A 23,543-nucleotide genomic window follows, 5' to 3' on the forward strand; every position below is an offset into this window, starting at 1 on the left:
AATACTGTTTCCTTTTTTAGAAATCCTTTTCAGGGAGTTTCTGCTGCGGAGCAAGGGAAGCAGCCCTGGGTTTGACCCCCTGCTGGCCCAGTGCGGTCAAGGATCCCGCCTGGCTGCCGCTGTTGCGTAGGTGGAAACTGTGGCTCAGCCAGAGTCTGATCTCTGGCCCTAAAACGGGGAAGCAATCCTTTCTGAAGTTCCATGGTGGCCTGGCGATCTAGAGTTGTCACTGCTGTGGCTCTGGTTGCTGTTGTGGCTGGGGTTCGATCCCTGGCCCAGGAACCTCAGCGTGGGTACAGCCAAACCACAAAAAGACCCCAATCCTTTTCCTTCTACGTGGTGTCTGAGCTTGGGTCCAGCAGAGCCAACCTCCTGTGGTTCCTGCGACATTCCCAGCAGTGGGGAGCTTTGTCTTCTGCGCTCACCGGTGCCAAGGACACCCCGTGACTCAGGGCCAGGAAGCCCTGGGACCAGAGACCCCCACCTCTCTCCGGAGAGGGCCATGACACGACTCACACAGAGCCCCCAGGTGTGGCAGGGGAGGGTCGTGCAGCCCCTTTGTCTGTGGTGTCCTGCGTCCTTGCTCTGAGCAGCCCGAGGGCCCTTGAGCCAAGCTGTCCTTGTCATGAGTTCCAGGAGCAGACACCTCAGCAGCCAGCCCGTTAGGCTCAAACTCAGCATTTCAAAGGGAGGCCCTGACATCCTGGATCTGAACCTCGAGAGCCAGCCCAGCTCGCAGCCCTTCTCTTAGTTTGGCTGCAGAAATGGCGTTTCATCAGTAGATCTGAGTTCACCACGTGCCCAAACCTGCGCCCCTCCCCGAGTCCCCTGGGCCATCGGCTGACCCGGGGCAGATGGGGCCGTGACCTGATGCAGCCCCTCTGACCGGCGACCACGGCAGCTGGCATCGCTGCCGACACCTCCACGGCCACTGGGTGAGCCCCACTGAGCCCAGGGGCACCTTCCGTATGCTCGCGGCTCCACCCTGCGTGTCCCCTTGTGGGTCCAGTGGGACCAGGACGGTGCGCAGCCCCTCTAATGTGGGGGTGGGCTTGTGTGGCCCCGGGCAGGGCTCCCATCTCTCTCCCCTGAGGGCTGCCTCTTCCCCAGGCGACCAGCCCCTCTATCAGCAGTGGCTGCAGATACGGGAAAGACCTGGCTTGAGGCGGTGAAAACACAAAACATGCCAGCGACACGCTTGGAATTTGGAAAGTGTGTCCGCGGCTGTGGGTCAGAGTGAGGGAAGGCCTCGGGTAAGGCCAGGCGGTGGTGGTGACTCTCAGCTCCCCTGTAGTGAGAATGAAGCAGCAGAGGCACCCAGGAGGCAGGTGGGAGCCTACAGGTGCCAGGCGCTGAGGCTGCAGGTGTCCTGGCCCCACACCCCTTGGGGACACCTGGGTGGACGAGCGTCGCAGCAGGTGGACATGACCCTCAGAGGGGGACAGAAGACGGCCCGATGGCCGTCTATTCTTGGTTTTGCAGCAGGACTGGCAGCAGAGCTGAGGGGCCCGCCTGCCTCTGCCCCCAGGCCTCACTCTGCACCGCAGGGCTGGATGTCCTGGGGGACCTGCGGTCTGGGCCTTCATAGAACTCTGATCACCTGGGGGCTTGGGACATGGGTGTCAAGCTACACACAAGCTCAGATTGTAAAATTATTGCATTGAGTTTGGGTAACTTTCAGGAGAGTAGAAAGCACTTCTTTTTGGTAGTTGCTCCAGGTTCTCACAGAGCCCAGGGTGCCCCGGAGGCGGGGGTGCCTTCGATCCCTTTCGTGTTCATGTTTATGTTTGATGCCAGGCCTGGGACCAGTCTGTGTCCTGGCAGCCTGGCAGACCCAGAGCCTGCTGCCGGCTGGGAACCAGAGAGCCCTGCCCGGGGGCTCCCTCTTTCCAGAGTTCCCTGCATGGACCCCCTGCTGGCCCCCTGCTCTGCTGCTTCCCCTGCTGGCCTGACTGCCTCCATCGACGCTGCTGGTCTTTCTTTCCATCCTCTGGGGGGACCACATTCGAGACCACCTAAGGGCCTCCCACCCCTGCTCCCTCCTTCTGAGGTCCACAGGGCCACTGCGGGAGCCCTTGTCCTCTGAACACCTGGGAGGCAGGTGTAGACGGGAGCAGGCAGGGCCCGGACAAGCGGCCCCAACTAGGAAAACTGCAGAGGGCACGTCTGCCTCATTAGCTTAGGTTTGCTTCCCTAAAACCAGATAAAACAAAATGAAAACTGCAAAAACAAACAAACAAACAAAAAAAAAACCTACATTCTTTCTTTCTTCTTTTTCTTTCTTTTCAGGGCTGCACCCATGGCATATAGAAGTTCCCAGGCTAGGGGCTGGATCAGAGCTGCACCTGCTGGCCTACACCACAGCCCCAGCCACGGCCACACTGAGCCATGTCTGTGACCACAGCTCACGGCAACGCTGGAGCCTAAACTCACTGAGCAAGGCCAGGCTTCGAACCCGCATCCTCCTGGATCCTAGTTCTTAACCTGCTGAGTCACACCGGGACCTTCCCTACATTTTTTCTTATAAGCAAAAAGAAATACATGTGTTGAGAAAATACAGATTTAAAAAATAAGAAAATAAACATGTTCTCAAATCTATCCCCCAGCTAACTGTTTACCTTGTGTGTGTTCGTCTGTGTGCATGTGCGGTGTGTACATGTGTGAAATATACAGGGTGTCCTGTCCCGTGACTGGCCTTTCCACTCGACGTGCTTCGAGGGCCTTTCCGTGCCATTCAGTCTCCCACACTATGAACCGCAGTGGCTGCCAACTGTTTCCCTTGTGTAACACACACGTCACATTTATTTAATCTCCTGGGTCCGATCATTTAGATTATTTTTGATATTTTTATTGTTGTGAAAAGGCAGAGGTGAATTTTGGTAGCTGAGTCAAGTTCAAGGAAATTCCCAGTGGGGAGGTCCCTTCGTGGCTCGGTGGTTAATGAACCCAACTAGGAACCATGAGGATGTGGGTTTGATCCCTGGCCTCACTCAGTGGGTTGGGGATCCAGCATGGCCATGAGCTGCGGTGTAGGTCTCATGCACAGCTCGGATCTGGCATTGCCGTGGCAGCGGTGTAAACTGGCAGCTGTAGCTCTAATTCGACCCCTAGCCTGGGAACTTGCACATGCTGCAGGTGCAGCCCTAAAAAGCAAAAAGAAAGAGAGAGGGAAGGAAGGAAGAGAAAGAAAGAAAAGAAAAGAAAGATTGATTCCCTGTGGATGAATTTCCATAAGCAGGAATGCTGGGCAGAGGTGCTTGCGAGCTGGCCTGAGTCCCATGTGGTCCTCGTGGGGCAGGTGCCACTCTGGCCAGTCTCCACTGGGTTCCTCGCTGTTCAGGGAGGCCTTGGAGTCTAGGACAGTGCCTGTCCTTCTGGGGACATTTGGCTCTGGAGCATTCTGCCCCGTCGGGCAAATTCCTTCATCTTTGGATGTAATTTGGTCCAAGAAGGTCCTATGTCCTCAGCCCAAGGACAAGAGAGCCTGGACCAACCACACCGGCCCAACACAGTCCCCAAGCTGGGGGTCGGGCTGGTCACCCAGGGGCAGGCTGAGCCCCAGCGCTCCGTTGCTGTAGTAACGGCAGTGCTGGTGGTGGACGTGGCACAGCCCTTTACAGTTTATGGATCCCTTCTGTGGGCATTTGGCATAACCCTCATGGCAACCTTTTCAGAAATGGTTATCATCTCCACTTGCGGATGAAGAAGGGTCTGGAGAGGCATCTGTGACCAGTGGCAAAGGCCCAGGTGTCCCCACTGCAGTGCCAGCGCATCTCCCCTGCAGGCGATGGTGGCGCCCGAGGGCCAGGTGCGCCCGTGCAGGGAGGGCGTCAGGAGCCCTGGGGAGCCCCCCCCACAGTCATGGGTGGGGCTTTGCTTCACCAGGAGCAGGACTTTGGGGACAGCACCAAGGGCTTGTCCACCAGCGACATCTCCCCTGTAAGATCGCGACAGGGAAATACACGTCGACGGGGGGCAGACAGCCCCCTCTGCACCGTGTGGGTGCGGGGGGCTGAGCACGGCATGGGGCCGCGCCGTCCACTGCAGTCCTCCGTGGCGGGCAGGGCAGGCAGGTCACAGAGGCCCCACGCGGCCAGGTGGTGGTGGCCAACGCAGTCCCCACGTGTGCCAGCACAGCCAGACCTGGAAGGGTAGCCCAGACACTGTCCTACAGCCACGTCACCGAGTTTGCAGGGGCAGTCGTAACACTCTTCTGAACTCGCTTTCCCCCCGCTTTGTCCTAGAGAGATGCTGGTCTTTAGCAAAGGTTCATCATCCCTCTAGACAGAGTTTCTGAACCTTTTGTCTTTTCTAGGGCGTCTGGTGTAGGTCCCAGACGTGGTTCAGATCGCTAGGTCCTGTGACTGTGGTGTAGGCTGGCAGGTACAGCTCTGATTCGACCCCTAGCCTGGGAACCTCCATGTGCCACGGTACGGCCCTAAAAAGACGAAAATCAATCAATCAATCAATCAGTCAGTCAATAAATAGGAGTTCCCGTCGTGGCGCAGTGGTTCACGAATCCGACTAGGAACCACGAGGTTGTGGGTTCAATCCCTGGCCTTGCTCAGTGGGTTAAGGATCCAGTGTTGCCGTGAGCTGTGGTGTAGGTCACAGACACGGCTCAGATCCCGAGTTGCTGTGGCTCTGGCATAGGCCGGCAGCTACAGCTCCGATTAGAGCCCTAGCCTGGGAACCTCCATATACTGCGGGAGCGGCCCTAGAAAAAGCAAAAAGACTAAATAAATAAATATTTACCCAAAAAAGTCAACCGTAAGCTCCACCTTATATTTGGGTGGCCAAGGGGGGGTGTGTGACCATTGGGTCCTTGGGGTTTCTGCTGCCAGAGTTGTTTACAAAATAAAGTGTTCTGGCAAAGTACTCCCCCCGCGAGATAGACTAATCTCACATATTTCCAGGAACAGGTGCCAAAAAGAATGGGACAGAACATGATAATCTAAAGGAAAAGGGAACACTTTCTCCCTTTCCATAAGTCAGAGGCTTATGGAACTTCCCCTGAATTTTCCCTTCTTGTCACTTGTTCCTGCATCCCCCCGCCCTGAGTTACTGACTGAGTCAGACCTCCCTTTTTTACCCAAGATGCTCTGAGCATCCCAGAGAGCTCACGGAGGAAGCTGACACTCACTCTCTCTGCCACTTCTTCCTCTCCAGCATCCCCTTGGCATTCGCACCCCTGCTGTATCACCTTTCACCGTAGTGCCCCCACCCACCTCCCCAGATCCACCAGACTTCATGGACTAAGATCCCTCCTAGCTCACATCCAGCTGCCCCATCCTGCCTGCACCTGCCTCCATCCTGCCTGCACCTGCCTCCATCCTCCCTGCCCCTGCCCTCCCGTCCTCCCTGCACCTGCCTCCCCATTTTCCCTGCATCTGCCCCCTCACCCTTTGCTCCCAGCCCTAGTTCTGCCCCTACTTGCTTCCAACCTATGTGTTTTCTCTCCAGTGTCGACTCTTCCCGCTCTCGTAACATTATTCCCGCTCCTTCTAGGTTTCTGGGTTCCAGTATTCAAGTGTCACAGCCTATTTGAAAGCAGGATGAATATATTGCGAAGGTATCACCATTATAAGTCTAGTAAGTCGTCACCTCGCGATGTTACCGCTTTTTTTTTTTCTTGTGATGGGATTTTCAGATTTGCTTTTAGCAACTTTCCCACGTGCGGGAAGGGGCTGTTAACCCCGGTCATGCAGCTTTATATCACACCATTCTGCAGTGGATACAGAGAGCGAATCATTACCTTGCATACCTGAGACGAACACAATGTTACATGCCAACAATATCCATAAAAATAAATACATGATAAGCAAGGGGCAGGTGGTGGGTACCTGGGGGCAAAGGGCTGGAAGCAGAGGGACACAGCAGGACTCGATCTTGACCTGGGCAGTCAGGTCCTCCCCGCGGGCAAAGGGCTGGGCTAAAGGACCCTCTCTCTGCTCCTTCGATTCCTCCGCGGTTCTGTGAAATAGCCTTCATGAGGAGGCCCAGGATAAGTTTTTGTCCTTGTGGTTCTTTGTGGGGCTCCTCCTGCCCTGCTGTGTCTGCCTGTTGCAGTCCCGTTTCTGGCCCCTCGTCCCTGTGTCCCCACATCGCCATGTTGGGCTGCCCCCCAACCCCCGGGCTCACACCCTCGCCCAGGAGCCCCGTAAGGCCTTTCCTGCCCTGGTCCGCGCTCTCATCGGCGGCTCCTTCCCCCTCGGCTCGTCCTGTCGGCTCCGCCTTGTTCCCCGACGCTCCTTCTGCTCTTCCAGCCTTTGTTGGGTTGTCTCCTCTTTTCCCTTTTGTTTCTGTGGGTTCTCGAGACTGTTCGCACATTAAAAAAATTTCCGTCTTCCACGTTGGCCCTTTCTCTCCTGCTGTACCGCGGCCACAGCCGCGTTTCCTGCGACCCGCCGCGGATGCCTGCGACCAGCCATGGCAACCGTCGGAAGGACGGGCCGCGCCGCCTGGATCAGCCTGCTCCGGGCCTCCGCTTCGTCTCCTTCTTGGAGGAGGGGATAGAAGGAGCAGCCCAGGACTCCCAGGGGGGTCAAAGAAGAAGGTTCTGGATGCCCAGATGTTTGGGCAACGCTCCCGGGTGCTGCTGGGCTCTGGGGCTGCGGGCGCAGAGCGGAGTTTAGTGAAAGAGGGCTTTGCTCTTTAGTCATGATGCCTGTTGCTAAAAATGAGGAGACCGCTCTTTGTAACAGAAAATAACTCCTTAACCAGGGAGCCGTGCCAGGCCAGGGAGCGTTTCAGGCTTGGCCCAGGGGCCCCATCTGTCCTTCACAGTGACTCTTTCTGACAGGTGTCCTTCTTGGAGAAGCTCAGCCCCCTTTTCCTGACTGCGGCCAGGCTGCCCCCTCACTTCCCAACCGAGCCCTGCGGTTCGGGCCCTGATTAGACATGAAGAAGAGCCCCTCTGGGCAGAGCAGATGCACCTCACTTCCTGGGACGTGACTTTTTCTCCCTGGGCCTCGCCCCCACCCCGAAGGCCGCAGGCACACAGAGAAGGCAGCCGAGCGTGCAGGCCCCGCGGCCCCTGGGCTCACCGCCTGGGAGTGGCCCCTTTACCCTTTGCCTTCTGGTGGCTTCTGAACCATGAAGTCCTGGTCATTGGTGCTCGGGACAATCCCGGGAGGGAGGGGCGGGCCAGGGGCCGGGATCCTGGGGTTGGGGGTGCTTCCTGGGCTCCTGGTGCCTGACCCAGGCTTGTGTCGCCAAGACCGGGCTGAGAACAGCCAAGTCACAGCAGCGGGATGCTGGCCAGTCGTCCCCCCTGTGCTGTGTGGGAGGATGGGGCTGCCTGGGAAGGGCAGGGGAGGACAGTTTGTCCCCAGAGGGGACAGATAGAGGCCTGGACAGGAGCAAACGTGCCCTGCGGCCACCAGGCACTGCTCTGCCCGGCAGTCTCTGCTGCCTCTTGGCTGCCTTTCTTGAGATTCCACCACCTAGGCCGTAAAGCCCGACACTGGCCTGCAGCCCCGCTCAGAGGCCACTTCCCTCCAACCGGTCCTTCGTCTGCTGCCAGATGAGCCCCCGAGCACCACCCTTCACCACGCTCCTTGATGTCGTCCACTCAGGTCGGGGGCCCCTGTCACTTTCTGTGCTGGCCTCTTGGTAGGTGGTTCTGACTTGCCTGGGCACCCTTGCAGTGCCCCCGGGGTGCCTCTGTCCCCTCCTCCACATGCACAGTTCTCCCCCAGCCACCTGCCCAGGACCCTCACCACGAAGGCTCACCAGGAGTGGGACAGAAAAACAGACAAAGGGACAGGGGACCCTGCTCCAGGGAAGCACTGGCCTGGGCAGGGTGTCTGAGTTCCAGGCAGGATCTGTGGCGCTGGACTGCAGGGGCCATCTGTCCAGCAGCCCTTCCATCCTGCCCAGGGCTTTATGCATCCAGCCGGGTGTCGGGGGGCTGCTTCTCAGTTTCCTCATCGGGGAAGTGGGGGTGCCCCTTGTCCCTCTCAGGGTTGCTGGGGACATGAGATGAGACCAGAATCATCCGAGTCCTCTGACAATGAAAGGCCCAGCGGCGGGAGCATCTCACTGCTGTCCTGAGTCCCAGGCTGGGGCTGCCAGGGTCCCCCCAGCAGCCAGACCCCAAGGGCCAGGGATCCAGTCCACGGGGGTCAGAGGAAGTGATGGAAAGGCGGGGACCCAGCGTATTGTCCCTGCACCCGGCACAGAGCTCAGAATGGTTACGTCATGTAGATGAGAAAAGACTTGAGCTGGGGTCCCGCCCTCTGTCGCCCCGCCTTGGGGACGCAGTTACTGCAAGGGACCTACATCCATACTTCGCCCACTAGCTTTATAGTCAAAGTAACTGATACGGAGCAGGGGTTTGTAGCATAGCTCAGACCACCAGCTGTCCAGCAGGCTCCTTCTGCCTTTTACGGCGCCTCCTTCTACCCCAGCGTGCGGCCGCCTGGTCAGGCCGTTTCCCGCCTCTTTGCTTCGAGGACTGGCCTGGAGACGCCTCCCTGCAGGAGCGTGAAGGGGGAGAAACCTTCCTCCAGGGCTGCCTCCTTCACGCTGTCCACCCGCCTCCAGTGGCGGGTGGTCTACACTGGCAGGCAGCTCACAGCTTGGACCAGGCAGACGGCAAGGAGGCAGACAGCAAGGAGGACCCCGGCGGGAGCAGAACCGTGCTGTCCAACACAGCACCCAGGAGCCGGCCCGGAGGGGGCAGTTAACTGGAATTAGTTAAAATTAAATAAAATGAAAACTCAGATCCTCGTGGCCCTGGCCATATTTCAAATGCCCAATTGGCACGCGGGCGAGTGGCTGCCGTACAGGACATCACATCCGGGCCATTTTCATTCCCACAGAGCGTCTAAGGGACAGGCTGGGAGGGGGGAAGAGGTCCCTGGGGACAGAGCTGGCCCGTGATCTAGGTCTGTTCACTGCAGAGGTGTCACCGGAGAATTAATTCCTGTGTTCTTGGCCGAGGACAGTGTATTTGGGGGCCTCTTTGCTACGGCACTCCAGCTTTACAGAGAGATGTGTGTACATAGATATTTGTATATATACATATGTATGTAAAATGTATGTATTTTTGAATGAATATGTATGTACACTTATATAGATTAGTCCTCAGATATCTGTAGGTGCCGATATGATTGGTAAAATGTCATTTAAAAGCCCCATGACAAACAAAAACAAACAAAAAAATAGGGAGTTCCTGCTGTGGCTCAGGGGTTAACAAATCCGACTAGGAACCATGAGGGTGCGGGTTTGCTCCCTGGCCTTGCTCCGTGGGTTAAGGATCCGGTGTTGCCGTGAGCTGTGGTGTAGGTCACAGACGTGGCTCGGATCCCGCATTGCTGTGACTCTGGTGTAGGCCAGCAGCTGTAGCTCCGATTCGATCCCTAGCCTGGGAGCCTCCATATGCCGTGGGACCGGCCCTAGAAAAGGCAAAAAGACAAATAAATAAATAAATAAATGTCTCATGAGACTGAGAGTTGGTTTTTGTCCCTTTGTTTTCTCAGAAAGCACTGAAACTATAACTCCCATTAGGTTGTGGATCTAAAGTTTGGGGATGTTAAAAAAAGACCTTTTCCCTGAAAAGACTGGGGGCGACTGACCCAGGTGAGCAGGGCCGGAGAGGAGGAAGCGGTGTGTGGCTTCCCGCGAGCAGGTGTGACAAGTCACGCGGGCACAGCTGGGCTCAGACCGCTGGCCCTTGGTTTCGGATGACAGGCTGTGACCTGGCTGTCAGGGCAGGGGATTTGGAGCAGGTGAGGCAGACGGGGGGCCTGGGCGTGCCCTCTGCCATCCAAGAGCCGGATAAGAGCCCGCCGTCAACAGGGACACCGAGGCACAGACAGACGAGCCCAGTGCCCACAGCTGGGCAGTGGAGGACTGGAGATTCCACCTCAGAGCCTGCCCTTGGCCTCCCCAGAGGCAGCCAGGAGTCGGGGGGAGGCGACAGAGAGCCCACTGCACAGTAAAACTCCCGTCACCCCAGGTCTCCCATGCCTCCTGCGGCCTCCAAATCACAGGCAGCCGTGCTCCTAGTTCACTCTGATGTGCGAACACACCCCCTGGGAATTCACAGCCAAGAACTGCATTTTGCCGAGGTCACCCAGCACCTTGTGCTAAGTGGCACTAATTCCTGTGCCCCCATGATGAGGCCTGTGTGGGAGGGAGGTGGGGACGGGATTCCGGGGAGGGGGGACCAGCCTGCAGGGAAGTCAGACCCGGCTGCGGGGGAGTCGGGAAGATGCGGTGTCCCAGCACACACCTCCGGGCCTGGTCACAGGAGACACCGTCCTAGGAGGTGAAGGGGGCGTGCTGACCCCACTTGGGGCTCCCAGTTAACAGGACGGGGCGGGTGGAGACCAGAAGCCGGAGGAGTTATCCGGCCACCGTCCTGTCCTAAGAGGAATAGCCAAGAATGCAGCCGTGACCAGGCAGGTCTGAGCCAGGGTTGGGTGGAGGCAGGGGAGGGGACACAGGGCTCTGTGGCCGTTTAGGAGCATGCTGGGGCCCTGCCCCCGGTGGCCATCTTCCTGGGTCCAGCCTGGAAGGGGAGGACCCTGATGGGACAGGTCAGCCACCGCATCACCTGGCTATTGGCTCAGGAAAACACACCACCCGATCTGAGCCAGGGAGGCATCAAGACAGGTCCACAGGGAGCCTCCAGGAGGGACACTCCCCTCTCCAAGGAGGGGACACAGGTGTGGAGGTCCCTTTTCCTCTAAGGCCCCCATTCCAGCCGGAAGCCCACTTGTATCATCTATTGAGGGAGAAAGCCTTAGGACGAAGCCAACACCCTCCAAGGCAAAGAGAGAGGCAAAGGAAACCCCCCCTGGGGACATGTGTGCGCCTTCATCAAGCCTTACCTGAAGTCATCCTAGCGCTGGACTTCGGGGCTTGTCTAAGCAAGGTTGACCTGGTTTTTTCTGTTCTGTTACCGAAAGCATCCTGACACAGCTGTAAATTCATTTTACATTAAGCAACCCAAACAGGCTGGATAAATGAAGGTTCGCATCTATAACGCTCTGTGCGATGCTGTTGCGATCAGTGCATTTAAAAGCCTTACTTAATTCGTCATCGTGTTTTCCCTCGTGGACTTTCTCCATGAATGGGTAGTAAAGGACAATGACCATCGTGCCGTAGCCTCACGTTTGGATGTTTAAAAGGGCCTCTTGCTGATGGTGAGAGTCACCTGGACCAAGAAGGGCCATCTGAATCTGCCGGGAGGAAAAAGAGCGGTCCCCTTATGGTTTGGAATCATATCCTGTTTGTTTTTTTTGATGATTTTTATTTTTTCCATTAAAGCTGGTTTACAGTGTTCTGTCAATTATCTACAGTACAGCAAAGTGACCCAGGCACACATGCATGTATACTTTTTTTTTTTTTGTCTTTTTGCCTTTTCTAGGGCCACTCCTGCAGCACATGGAGGTTCCCAGGCTAGGGGTCAAATCAGAGCTGTAGCCGATGGCCTACGCCAGAGCCACAGCAATGCAGGATCTGAGCCGCGTCTGTGACCTACACCACAGCCCACGGCAACGCCAGATCCTTAACCCACTGAGCAAGGGCAGGGACCGAACCCACAACCTCATGGTTCCTAGTTGGATTTGCTAACCACTGCGCCACGACGGGAACCCGCATGTATCCATTCTTTTTCTCACATTATCATGCTCCATCACAAGTGACTAGACAGCAGGATCTCATTGCTTATCCACTCCAACGGCAATAGTTTGCATCTATTAACCCCAGACCCCCAGTCCATCCCACTCCTTCCCCCTCCCCCTTGGCAACCACAAGTCTATTCTCCAAGCCCATGAGTTTGTTTTCTGTGGAAAGGTTCCTTTGTGGCGTATATTAAATTCCACATATAAGTGATATCACATGGTATTTGTCTTTTTCTGACTTACTTCACTTAGGACGAGAGTCTCTAGTTCCCTCCATGGTGCTACAAATGGCATTTTTTCCTTTTTATGGCTGAGTAGTATTCCATTGTGTATATATACCACATCTTAATCCATTCATCCGTTGATGGACATTTAGGTTGTTTCCATGTCTTGGCAATTGTGAATAGTGCAGCAAAGAACATACAGGTGCATGTGTCTTTTTCGAGGAAAGTTTTGTCCCGATATATGCCCAAGAGTGAGATTGGGTCGAATGGTCATTCTATATTTAGTTTTCTGAGGTACCTCCGCACTGTTTTCCACAGTGGTTGTACCAATTTACATTCCCACCAACAGTGCAGGAGGGTTCCCTTTTCTCCACAGCTTCTCTAGCATTTGGGACTTATCATGGCCATTCTGACTGGTGTGAGGTGGTATCTCATAGTAGTTTTGATTTGCATTTCTCTAATAATCAGGGATGTTGAGCATTTTTTCATGCATCTGTTGGCCATCTGTATATCTTCTTTGGAGTCATATCCTGATTTGACTTCTTTTCTCTTTCCCCAGAGATGGAGCGTCTCTGGGCTCAGCTGAGGGCAAGACCACCGGCCCTACTGCAGGAGCCGGATCCTCCTCCCAGCCCCATGGCAGGGGCTCCAGCCTGGCCAGTGCACCCTGGGTGTTTCCAAGGCAGCGTCCTGTCTCAGATGCCTGGTTCCCGTTACCAGTCCTGACCCCGCCCAGCCCTGCTGGCTGATGATCGCCCAGCCCTGGTTGTGGACCTAGAAGCAGGGAGCCCCCCAACCACCTGCTGAACATGGGTATCTAACCTCAACCGCTCTGAGCAAATGCCTGATCTGTTCCCAGAAAGCCAGTGGGGAGAAACTCCAGCTTCCGATTTACTCCATCAGGACTTGATTTCAGATCCCAAAGCACTTAGCCTTTGGTATGAAACACAGTAACAGACAGAAGCTTGGCTCCATGTACACCTGTCTCACCTAACCCACCCCTCCATGGATGCACACATACAGGTGTGCACACGCCCAGTGCATGCAGGTGTGTGCCCGCATGCACATGGATCATGAATGGGCATGCACATACAGGCTTGCAGGCACACGCACACACATGCACACACAGCATGGGCTGCACATGTGGGCTAGACCCTCATCGAAGGTCGGGGTGTGGACAAGGGGGAGCCCTCCCCGCTCCTACAGCTGCACATTCACTCCAGCATCTTCTCTAGGATATTTTTCACTTTTCTGAGACACAGTATTCTTATATTGAGAGAGAGAGGCTTGAATTAAGAATCCGAAAGCCAGAGGTTCCTGGTGGATCAATGGGTTAAGGATCAGGTGGTGTCACTGCTGTGGGGTGGATCTGATCCCTGGTCTGGGAACTTCTGCATGCCTCGGTGTGGCCCCCAAAAATTAATTCATTAATTTTTGTTGTTGTTGTCATTTTAGGGCTGCTCTCGAGGCCTCTGGAGGTTCCCAGGCTAGGGGCTGAACCGGAGCTGTAGCCACTGGCCTACGCCACAGTCAGAGCAATGCAGGATCTGAGCCGCATCGGCAACCTACACCACAGCTCACAGCAACGCTGGATCCTTAACCCACGGAGCGAGGCCAGGGATCGAACCTGCATTCTCATGGATGCTAGTCAGATTCATTTCCGCTGAGCCACAACGGGAACACCAATTAATTAATTTTCAAGAAAAGAATCAGAAAACCCAAACTGTTCTCAAAGACTCTTCCCAGCTGGTGCTCCCTGGGCAGTGGCCCCGAGCAGAGTGAGGTTTCTGGCTCCCAGGCTGACAAGGCCCAAGGCCCAAGGAGCTGGGCTGTGATGCAGTCACAACAGTGGCCCCAGGCAACTCCCTGGGGCTCTAGAGCCCCGCTGGCCCTTCAGAGGGGCCCAGGTTGCAGGGGGCGGGGAAGGAGAGCAGACCCTCTAAAGCAGGTAGACGGCTTAGGGATTGTACTCCGTCTTAGAGAACATAAGGTCCCATCATGCAAACTGTAAAACAGCTATAGGAGTGGGCTTCCCCAGGGCCCAGCCTTGGGATGCCAGAGTCGCCGCCTGTTCAACCTCAGGCACATCATTTTTTGTTCTTTTTTGGCAGCATATGAAGTTCTCCGGGCCAAGGATCAGATCCAAGGCACAGTTGTGACCTGGGCCGTGGCTGGGGCAACACCTGATCCTTTAACCCACTGTGCCGGGCCAGAGACCTACCCTGAGTCCTGGAACCACCTCAGGAACAGCCTCAGTCCCATCTTGATGTGTGTTCTGAGAGGTCGCCCTGCAGAGAACATGCTAGGCAGCTCGGATGGATTTTGCAGTGGGCAACAGGGACAGGGAGAGGCACAGGGGATTATGAATGATCAAAGTGTGAGGGCCAAGAACTTACTGAGAGATGAGGCATAGGCCTCGCATGAAATTTAAAATAAAAAATGGGAGCTCCCCAGTGGCTTAGTGGTTAAGGGTCTGGCATTGTCACTGCTGTGGCACAAGTTCAGTCCCTGGCCTGAGGAACTTCTACATGCCATGGGCATGGCCAAAAAACAACAAGACCTGGGCCAGGGAGATCAGTGAAAACCTTCCAGAGAGTTCCCGTTGTGGCTCAGAGGGTTTTGAACCCAACAAGTATCCATGAGGATTCAGGTTTGGTCCCTGGCCTCACTCAGTAGGTTAAGGATTCAGCATTGCTGTGGCTGTGGTGTAGGTTGCAGACATGGCTCCAATCCATGTCTCCAAGGAGTTCCCATTGCGGCTCAGAGGGTGTTGAACCCAAGTATCCATGAAGATTCGGGTTTGAGCCCTGGCCTCGCGGTGTTTTCTGCTGCTTGCTGTGACTTTTCCTTCTGAGTTTTGTCTTGTTTACTTTTAAATAAATATAAGGTGCTGGCACTCATGTTTTGAAAAGGCAGAGATTACCTCTCTCTCTTTCTTTTGGTCCTTTTTTTTTAAGGCCAAACTGTGGCGTATGGAAGTTCCCAGGCCAGGGGTCAAATGGGAGCTGCAGCTGCCAGTCTACACCACAGTCACAGTAACGCCAGATCTGAGCCTCATCTACAACCTACACAGCAGCTCACAGCAACACCAGATCCTTAACCCACTGAGTGGGACCAGGGATCGAACTCAGATCCTCACAGATATTAGTCAGGTTTTCTACCACTGAGCCACAAGGGGAACTCCTACCTCTTCTTTTCCTGAGGTCTCCTGGCCTTGTCCACCATGGCTGCCACTGATGTTTTTGGGCAAATTAGAGAAAGGCTCCCCCTCTGAGGGGCACAGATTTGTGAGTACAAACCTTGATGTGTGGGTGGCACCTTTCTGCAATTTAGCACCATGCTTCCCTTCCTCAAGGTGGACGAAGCTCTGTGCAAACAGGCTGGCAAACAGAATAAAGGCTGGGTTTTACCTCAACCATTTGAGGGGGCTATGCTTGTGCAGTGAGCAACCTGCTCAACTGTACTTGGCAGCCTGTTTCTCTACCACTCTCTCTGCACGAACAACACATCATCACAAATATAGGTCCATGCATGCTCTCTGAAAAACAAACTTTCAGTATAAAAACTTTGTATTTTTAGGTAGGAGGGGTTGTACAAATCCACTCCTACATACGGTTGTCTCTTGCTAAGTTAGGAGAGGTAAGAATGTAAATTCATTTGATTTGCACAAGCATCACCCAGAATCATTACAAAAGAGGGTTGGGGGTAGGAGTATTGAACACACTAGCCTTGAGTGTTTACTATACCGAGGAGGTTACGAGAATGGTGCCAGTATCAATGAACTCAAGTCTGGCAACCCCGAGTCTTAGCTGGTAGAGCCTGTGGCATGTTCGCAGCTTTGTACAGGCAGGAGATAAGCCTCCGTACCAGAGAGACGTCACGAGCTCCCTGCCCTCGTTCTTGGCTTTGCCCAGATGGGCCCTTTTGCCCCTCCAGAATGAAGCCCTGAGTACTGCTAACAAGGGTCACGCAGCCTTTACCACCCCAGGGGCTGTGTGGGCCTGATGTCTGCACGTCCACCTTCCTCCTGACTCGGGCTCGAGATTCCAGAGGGCACTGGGGACGGATGAGAATGAAGAACAAGAGGTAAAGGGTCAAGGGCAGGGAGGCTGTCTCTCTTCTCAGGACTAGGCTGGCCCCGGAGTCAGAGGGGACAGCCCGTTGTCACTGTGGTCAGCTGTACAGGGTTCCAGTTAGGTCTCTGGTTTGTGCGGCTCTGACAAATGACCTGCATGGCTCACACTGTCATCTGCCTGACTCTCTAGGCCCAGAGTGAGTTGCGGGCTCTGCCCCTGACGGTCCATTAGGGTCCAGGTGGAGGTGGGCTCACTGGCCAAGGTGCCCGGAGCTGCAGAGGCGGGAAAGGAAGAAGGCAGGAAACTCGCATCTCACCAGCCTTGGTCCTGAGGTCCTTGGTCCTCGCTTTGTCCCAAGACCACTGGTCAGTGCTACTCCGCTGTGGCCAACCTGCCTGCCAGGAGGTGGCGAAGAGCTCAGTGGCACGCCCAAAGTTCGGGGAGCACCACGTCACCCCACAGCCCTCCTGCCTCACACTCGTCTTTGTGCCCTGGTGCCGGGCACCCATCGCTGGGGTCCCTCCTTGGGCATAGCCGCACCTCCGCCTGCCCAGTGACCCATTTAAAACATGACACTGCTGGAGGTAACCCTCAGGTCTGCCATCGCAACAGGGTGGCTTTGGGACGTCACTGGTGCCCTCGGTGCCTCCCTGGTGTCTTCCAGTCACAGGACTCAGCTCTGCAGACTGCTGTGGACAGTGCGAGAGAAAGTTCGGGAAACCTCCCGGCTGCTGCGACGGGTGCTCAGGCTCAGGTTCATCAGGGCTGGAGCCGCTGGACGACAGAAGCCAGGCAAGCAGAGACCAGGGAGAACCCTCCAGCTGCCTTCGCGGCTGATGGGTGGGACGGGAGGCGTCCAGCTAATGCCCCTCCCAAGGGTTTCCATCTGCACCTAAAACAGAATCACGCGTGTGTCCTCGTTTTCTGTTCTCCGTGCAGCTACGACGCAGTCTCACCTGGAGTCCCTGTGCTTCCAGTTTGAAGCTCAGTCCAGGCTGCCCTGGTCCACTCCCCATAAACTGGTTTCACTGATGCAGGAGCTCAGCAAGGCGGTAAAAGCAGCAGCCATGATGACAGCTCCGTGGTGACAGGTGGACTGAGCGCCCAGAGAGGCTCGGCATGTGCTGGGCACCCCATGGGACCTTGACACTGCAGGGCCTCCTGCGGGGACAAAAGCATCTGTCTCGTCAGGACACCCATGACCCTCCATGCAGCTCAGGGTGCCAGCTCGTGGGAATCCGCCAAGAGCCTGGAGGGCGCTTCTCCCCAGGCTCCGGCGGAGGGAACCCAGCAAAGGAGGGCCCCAGCAAAGGAGCGACTGCTGTGTGTCTGGGCAGCCCCACAGGCCACCAAGTGCCTTCGTGCGACTTGTTCTACACGAGCGATGGCGGGCCACTGGGACACTTAAGTCAGGGGTCAAGTCGTGGAAGCTGGGGGAGGGGGTGGCTGGGGGAGGTGTCCTGCAGACCCACTGTGCATCACCCCGGAGGGCCTCCCAGATCCGTCGCCTGACCCTTCTGTGGTGGGAACAACCCCCACTGGCGGGGGGAGCTTTACTGGGAGATGGTTTAAGAGAATCCACGTTGCGTTGGGAGTCTTGGCTGTACTGGGCTGGAGAGTGTGCCTGGACGAGCATGTCCATTCGTGAACCAGGGAAGGTAATCTAATCTGGAAACGGCATCCAGCAGATGGAGAATGAAGGTGAGATGAGGTCATGCTGGGCCTGGGTGGGTCCTAAATCCGGGGTGAGGGTGTCCTTACGAAAGGGGGTTTGGACACAGAAGCGCCCAGGGAGGAGGCCGTGTGAGCTCACCGGGAGGCTGAAGCGAGGTGTCCATAAGCCAAGGAAGGAGCGCCAGGGGTAGACGGCCTGAAGCTGGAAGAGCTGAGAAACAGCCCCCTTCTGGGCGCCCCAGAAGGAAACTCCCTGCAGACACCTTGATTCCTGAGGCCCAGGCTCCAGAACCGAGACAGAACCCCCTTGGGTTAAGGCCTCGTCTGTGGAGCTTTGTCAGGGCACCTGGTGCTGCTGCTGTTTAGGACAAGCACACAGACTGGACCAAAGGGCTGGAGGAAGACCCACGAGGGAGAGGCTGGGACGTCTTCTAAGGAAACCTCCTGCAGGACAGGAGGTGAGAGAGAGCAGGAACGAGTCCAGGAATGGTCTTCTCTCAGCCTTGCCCTCCTGGAACTTGGAAACCTACCAGGAACCAGTTGTGGATTTACAGTAACTGCAGAGCCTGCAAGCCACGTCCTAACGTGAAGGGGGCCCGAGAAAGGCAGCAATGGACATTCCTAAATCCTAGAAACCAGGCCAGTTTTAGGGGTGGAGGTTCTGCCAGGCTTCCCTTCCCCCAGCTGGCCTGGCAGCCGCCTCCCCTGGGGGGACCGCTGGTCGGCTGGGATCCAGGAGGGCAGAGGAGGGGCTTTGGAATGCAGGGATGTGATGCGTGCTTGTGGGAGTCGGGGTTTATGCCTGAGGCCGAGGGAATTCTAACACACACTGGAGCAGAAAGACAGAAATTGCCTTTTAGATGGCTGCCATCAGCAATATCTGGCAGGCGGCTTCTACAGGGAAGTTTAACTTTCTGTAACCTTACAGTTAAGCTCTCCGGCGCCCGCTCTCTCTCCGCCGTCTCTCTCTCTGCACACCCAGATTACCTGAAATCATAGGCAATTTTTACCATCGTCGTTTTATTTGAGGGGGAGCCTTCCAGACTGGCATTGTTCCTTCTCCTATCTGCTCCTCGTGTCTTCCCTATGTATTCGTGCACATGGAACGGGGGCTGAACCGGAGGCAGGAACCTGCAGGCTGCTTGCTCATCAGGGCAACACCGGATGTACAGTTGGAGCTCAGCAAATAATTAATAGTAATGAAAATTGACATTGTAAAAATTAAAGTGAGAGGCCTGATAGGAAGGAATTGGTTGGGTTGTCAAACCTCAGGCCTAAAGGGAAACAGATTGCTTTGGAGAATCTTTTAATTAATTTCAGACTTTCCCTGCGTCTTCTCTGCCCAATGAGCTGGGGTCCTTTCCTGGCATCAGGATCTCCTTCAGAAAGAGAGAGGGACACGGGACAGTGTCAGAGATCGTCTCGGGGGAGCCTCTCGGAGCCTCGGAATTTCCCCGCCCCCAGCGAGACGGCTCAAGGTGGGGGTACCGCACCCAAAGAGGGGTTCGTTTCATGCATTGACGGTCCCTACCTATGAATAAACCAGGAGGTCTACCTCATTCATTGCGAAAATAAAAATGGATCTCTACAGTCTGACCAAGTTCAGCCACTGAGCTGCAGCATTAACTTGTATTCTAACAAGATTAAAATATATTTGTCCTGGGGATTAGCATACTTAAGTCCCCGCTCCCCTTTTGAGCAGTGGCAGGGCACTTTGATCTGCTTTGCGTGGCAAGAGCGCGGCTTGGGCCCAGCTATCCGACTGCCAAGTGTGAAATCGGCCTGATGTCATCCTCATTCTTCATCTTTTACATCTTTCGCCAGTTTAATTATATTTCCGCCACAAAGCTCTGGCGCCTCATTGCATATTCAAGTTGGACCAGGAAGCATTTTTTTTTTAAAGGTGCGAACGAACGACCCCCGCAGGGGGAAGGGAAGGGGCCGCACATCTCCTGGGGCAGAGGCGACGAGCCCCAGCCCGTGGCTCCCCCCAGAGACTTTCTCACCTGCGTGGACATGCGTGGCACCGGGGACAAAGGCCATTGCCCGTGCGTTGCGTTGGCGCTGTTTGGCTCTGACTCCGGTGGGTTTGTGTGACATCTATCCTCTGCGGCACTGGTTTTGTTTCCTTAGGGCTCAGGGAGCCACAGGCTGCGCTCCTGTCTCCAAGTAAAAGCCGCCTTCCTCCCAGCGGGCTGACGTGTCGCCAGCGAATCACCCCCTTGGATGCAGTGTGCCACTGCCCAACGAAACTCCAGGGTGCGCTGAGTGCCCAAAGGGGACATGTCTGGCTGACCTCTGATCACCTCAAAGGAATCAGACAGCTTAACCCTCCATCCAGACGCGGCCCCCTGGCCCCCAGCCCTCCCGAATCTCCCAGATCTGCTTGGAGGGCCGGCCTGCCGGGGGGACAGGCCTGGGCATCCCTGGGGGGCACCTCCTGAGGCTCGAGCCCAGGGCGGCCCGAGCAGCACGGAGGGAGGGGGTCTTGGCCAGGCCGGGTCCTATGGGCGGCCGGACACCCCTCCGAGGGCACCAGTGTCAGGAGAGGAAATGAACCACCTGCAGGCATGGCTGGGTTTTAACCTTCACCTCGCCCACCCAGCTCCATTCACCGCCTGCTGGAGCATCTCAGAGACCCCGGCATTCTCAGGGCTCCGCAGTCAGGGACCTTGGGTGTCACTTCCACACACAAGCCCGACAGAATAGAAATGCAGATGGGCTTCCTTAGCATTTGAGTGCAGGTCAGCGCAGGGAAACGCACTCCTCTTTGTCTGAGGCTTCCCAGCCTTTCCCACTTTCTCGGTGGGGGGGACACGCAGGTAAAGTCACAAAGGGTGGCCCGGGCAGATGCTCAGTTTCTCCATTTGGGGGAAAGGAAGAGACAACCCTGATGGCTTTTCAAAAGGCCCAGATGCAGGACCACTTTTATTTTAAATCACCACTCCGGTTAAAATGGGAGGTTCACAACACATTGCTTCTTAAATTGAATGATATAATTATAAAATTATCTCCACATAATTACCTCAGGATTATGTTTCATTCTAGTTAGCATGTAATCAAAGCCTGTTATGCTTTTAGCTATAGGAACAGCAATTAATTTAAAAGGGGTACTTAGACCCTTCACTGTTTAGACAAAATAGCTCATCATGCCATTAGGACGCCAGCTTGCTCTTGGAGGAAGTCGTGGGTGGGGCGGGGTGGCGTGACGCACGGATGCAGTGGGGACCCGTGCGGGGACACAGGCCAGGAACACGGCCAGGCACCGCTTCCCTTCCAGCCCTCACCGTCCAGATCGGTGCCCACTCCCCAGGACCTGGGTCAGCTCTGTCTCCTGAAGATGAGGCTCACAGCTTCGCGTGGTCCTTACCAATCTGGATGGAAAGCAGAGCTTCTACAGAAACCTGGGGCACAAAAGCATCTTGCTTATTTTTTGAAAAGCCTGGGGAAAGACCCTGATAGGAATACATACGGGTGCCTACGTGTTTGAGCCCCGGGTTGAAGTGCACACATAGCAGTGTTTCAAGGGGGGGGGGCGTGATTCTGGAAAGTGCTCACCAGAGTCTCTACCGGCTCTGCTGTTTTCCTTTTCTCCCTCAGCTCCCACCCCTGCTCCGCTTTGAATAACCATGCCAATCCCGGCTCTCCTATTTCACAATTTCTCTCTTCCCCTTAACAGGTGTATGGATGCTGCAGGAAAAGGGGAGGCACGCTCCCAAAACAGGCCCTGCGCTGCGTGGGGCACCGCGTGGGCTGAGCGCGGCTTTCCTCAGCAGAGCCGCCCACGTCACGAGCCCTCCACGGTGCCAGGCACTTTCTGTTCATTTCCTCACAAAAACCCCTCATAGGAAGCCTCTTAGGTAGATGTTCTCTCTGCTGGAGAGATGAATGATTGGGCTGGGGGTTGGGGGCATGGGGAGGGTAAGTAACACCGTCGAGCTTCGTCTGAGTGCAAGGTTGCGGGTTACAAACTGCGCTTCCTCCAGAGCAAAGTGCTCAGAGATAAGAATTTGCATGAAAACTCTGAAACTTGAGCTGGGAACCCAAAGCTTGGGACCTGTGAAAGTGAGCTCAGCCTAATGCTTTCTTACAGGGTTCAGTCTTGTCCCAAACAAATAGAGGTCTGGAAGCCAGCATGTCCATTATTCCTTCTAGAGACTGACCTTGGACCAGTTTTCACCCAGATGTCTTGGCGGCGGAGGGCATCATCTGAGCGAGAGCACAGCCTCTAAGTTATGGTGGAAATGGTGCCTCGGGGCACCTCACTGGCAGTGAGAGTCAAGGCGCTAGCCTCGGCGGGAGCGCATTCTGCAAAAGGCTGGGTGACAACGCCCTGTCCCCTGCTGCCTGGGTGTAAAGATGTGCCAGCCTTCCGGGTTCACGTTTGGTCGATGGCAGTGGGAGAGTAAATAGTCCCCGGAGAAAGTTTTGGCCCAAAGGGAAAACGCAGACGCGGTGCCACGGCCACGCAGGGACGCCAGAGGGCAAGGGCCGGGGCCGCGAGGCAGGAGGGAAGCGGCCAGGCTGCTGCTGGGAGGGGCCCCAGACCCGGGGCCGGGCAGCACCTCCTCGGCGCGCTCGGCAGCTGGAGCCTGTGATTACCCATCCAAAGAGGAGAGAAAGGCCGAGGAAGAAAGGGGAGTTCGCGGAGGGGGTCGAGGCTGGGGGAGGAGGAGGGCGAACCCGGCGCAGAGCCTGACAGTCCCCTTCCAGACAAAGGACTTGGCGGGAGGAGAGAGCCCCGAACGGAACGCGCCGGCTGAAAGGCGTGAGCGGCCCCTTCCGCCCGCAGCGCGCTCGGCCCGCGCGGCCAAGTTTCGCAGCCGCAGATGGATGGGAGGAGCGGCGGCCCGCGCGGCGCTTCCAGGGACCCCCCCACCTACCCACCCTCCCGCGGCCCCGCGGAGGAGCCTGGGCCGCGTCCGGGCCCCTCCGGCCCGCCTTCCCCACCCCGAGCCCTCCGCCGAGGAGAAGGCGCCGCCGCAGGCCCCGCAGCCCGCGGCCCACGGGGCGCTCAGCGCTTCTTCCCTCCCGGGTCTCCGCGGAGACCGGGGCGGGGGCGATGGGCGGAGTGGGGGGGTCTCTCTGGGACGCCTTCCAGGCTGAGGGGGTGAAAAGGCGGCGGGGGAGGCAGATCTCGGCTACTCTTTGTTCCGGGCGAAGCGCGGGGCCCAGCCCTGAAACGAGGGGTCGGCGGGACAGCCAAGGGCGAGTCTGGGGCTCTGGCCCCAACGTTCTCCCTTCACCGAAAACCGGCCCTGGCGTCCCCCGGGGACACGGAGGGGCTAGGGGCCTGGGGACACCCTGCCTCCCTCCGGAGCTGTTGCCCAGGCCTGAGGGCCTGGGGCTGGGGTCCGCGAAGGGCGGCAAGCCTGGGCCACACCTGTTCCCCCAGACTCGGGAGTCGTCCCCCCATCCTTATCTTAGCCCCACATCCTTCTGCCGGGACTGGGCCTACGCTGAAGAGGCTCCCCGGCTGGGCGGGAGGCTAACAACAACAACAGTAATAATAACAACGCGGCCCTAGTCAGCCTCACCAGCCACGCTTGATTAAATCTCGTAATTAGGCATCTCTTTGATGAATATTATTACATTTCAGGCGATTTCAAGAATGGCCTTTTATTATCTGTGGGCGGGCGGCATAAAGCTAATGAAGAAGTTGAGACGATTAATAAAAACATGAATGGTCTACGCGGAGCTGGCGCGGCCCGGCTCTCGAGGGTGCGCCCGGGAGCTCCCGGCGCCGGCATCCGGGGCTCGCCGGTCCCTCCCGAGAAGGGCGGCCGGTGGGGTCGGCGACTCCGGGCTCCTGTGGTGACCGCCCCTCTCGCCCCACCCGACCCCACTCTTCCCGGGAGAAGGCCTCGCCCTCGGCCCTGATAGGACCGAGAGGCGCGGAATAGGGGTCCCCGCCCCGAGGCCGGGCCTGGGGC

At 56.5% G+C, this 23,543-nt stretch overlaps 1 protein-coding gene across 1 annotated transcript in view; it reads left to right on the forward strand.

The window, feature by feature from the left end:
- The window catches only part of CNPY1 (canopy FGF signaling regulator 1), a 62,013-nt gene extending 48,780 nt beyond the window's left edge, over positions 1-13,233 (forward strand). Inside the window, exon 5 of the mRNA XM_021078816.1 lies at positions 12,420-13,233. The gene's annotated coding sequence lies outside the window, so the exon portion shown is untranslated. The remainder of the gene's footprint in view (positions 1-12,419) is intronic.

This window comes from Sus scrofa, chromosome 18 (genome assembly GCF_000003025.6).
Source record: "Sus scrofa isolate TJ Tabasco breed Duroc chromosome 18, Sscrofa11.1, whole genome shotgun sequence".
Lineage (NCBI taxonomy): Eukaryota > Metazoa > Chordata > Mammalia > Artiodactyla > Suidae > Sus > Sus scrofa.